The sequence below is a fragment of the Limulus polyphemus genome, unplaced genomic scaffold (genome assembly GCF_000517525.1).
Source record: "Limulus polyphemus unplaced genomic scaffold, Limulus_polyphemus-2.1.2 Scaffold2756, whole genome shotgun sequence".
Taxonomy (NCBI): Eukaryota; Metazoa; Arthropoda; class Merostomata; order Xiphosura; family Limulidae; genus Limulus; species Limulus polyphemus.
In genome coordinates, this window is record NW_013668366.1 from 53903 (window position 1) to 55459 (window position 1557).

General features: G+C 32.4%; 1 long non-coding RNA gene across 1 annotated transcript in view; it reads right to left on the minus strand.

Annotated features, from left to right (window-relative positions):
• Nucleotides 1-960, minus strand: part of LOC111087855 — a 7919-nt gene extending 6959 nt beyond the window's left edge. Inside the window, exon 1 of the long non-coding RNA XR_002612480.1 lies at nt 868-960. This is a non-coding gene — a long non-coding RNA (uncharacterized LOC111087855). The remainder of the gene's footprint in view (nt 1-867) is intronic.
• Between the last annotated feature and the right edge of the window lie 597 nt (nt 961-1557).

The following is a 1557-nucleotide window of genomic DNA, read 5'->3' on the forward strand; positions in this document are numbered from 1 at the left end:
GTTACCTTGGTTCTTGCAACAAGAATTGTTCATCTATACCATGTTACCTTGGTTCTTGCAACAAGAATTGTTCATCTATACCATGTTACCTTGGTTCTTGCAACAAGAATTGTTCATCTATACCATGTTACCTTGGTTCTTGCAACAAGAATTGTTCATCTATACCATTTTACCTTGGTTCTTGCAACAAGAATTGTTCACCTATACCATTTTACCTTGGTTCTTGTTTACTTTTCCAGAAATACGGCCTTACTGTTATGACAATTTTCAAAATACATTTAAAATGGCAATTATTACACTTCCTCTGAAATGTAAGTGTTCTGTTTCGTTTGTGTGTTTAATTTTGTATGATACTACTTGAGGACTATCTGTGTTAGAAAATCTATAATTTTGGCTCCACAGTGGTAGGTCTATAGACATGCAACACTAAAAACCAGGTCTCAATACAGCCCATTGTGTAGCTTTGTGATTATCCCCACCTAATTTATAGTGATAGACTAGAGGTAAAGCAGGTAGTCTACACCACCCAATGCCAACTCTTGGGCAAGTCTTTTACTAATGAATAGTAAGATTGACCGTCATGTTATATGACCCTCACAGCTGAAAAGATGAGCATGTTCGGTAATGGGTTTTAAATCCATAACCTGAAAATTGTGAGATGAGTGCCCTGACCACCAAACCATCCTAGGCCTAAACATTCAGCTGGTACCTGAAAATTAAAATGAAGTACGTGTGTAAAAATAATTCAAAAAGCATTTATTTGTGTTTTCATAAATAAATAAAAAAAACATATAAAATTAATTCACTTCAATTTTGGTAGATCTAAGGTTAAAAACTACCTATTTAAAAGTAGTTATGCATACTTACTTATTATTTGTATGCTAGATAAGTTTCTGACAATAGCTTTTGGTATCCAGTCACAATTAATAGTAAAGCAATTTCCATACTGGGTGGTATAGGTCTTGTAAATGGGACTATGTACAAATGAGAAAAATAAATAGATAAGTTAACATTCAAATGGCACCTTGTTTCCAAACATAAATAATAATAGACTTTAATAGTTTCAAGCAAAGTTTATTCACTGATTATAAATATTATTTCATTACAAGTTACAGCTTTTAGAGTAAAGAAAAATTTTTAAAACACGTATAACATTTTGATCACTAGTGTGATCATTCTCAAGTAGAAAATGTTTTAAAGGTAAAGAAGGTTTAAGTATTTAAATTTTAGAATTGATAGTGGTTATTTTTATATATATGTGCATATTAATCTGCACTGCATGAATGACAGATTAGTTATTTATTTGTGGATCAACAGAAAAATTATACAAAAATAGTAAGACGAGATGTCCAGGGGGTACAACATCCCCTAGTTTGAAGTGAGAGTGATTGTGAGTCATGCTGGTAGTGTGTGGGTGTGTGTGTGTGCTCTAAGAAAAATGACATTAGTAAGTCTGAGGGTTTATAATGCTAAAAAATTGGGTTTCAATAGTTGTGGCGGGTACAGCACAAATAGACAATTTTGAAACTTTGTGATCAATAACAAAATACTTTCTGC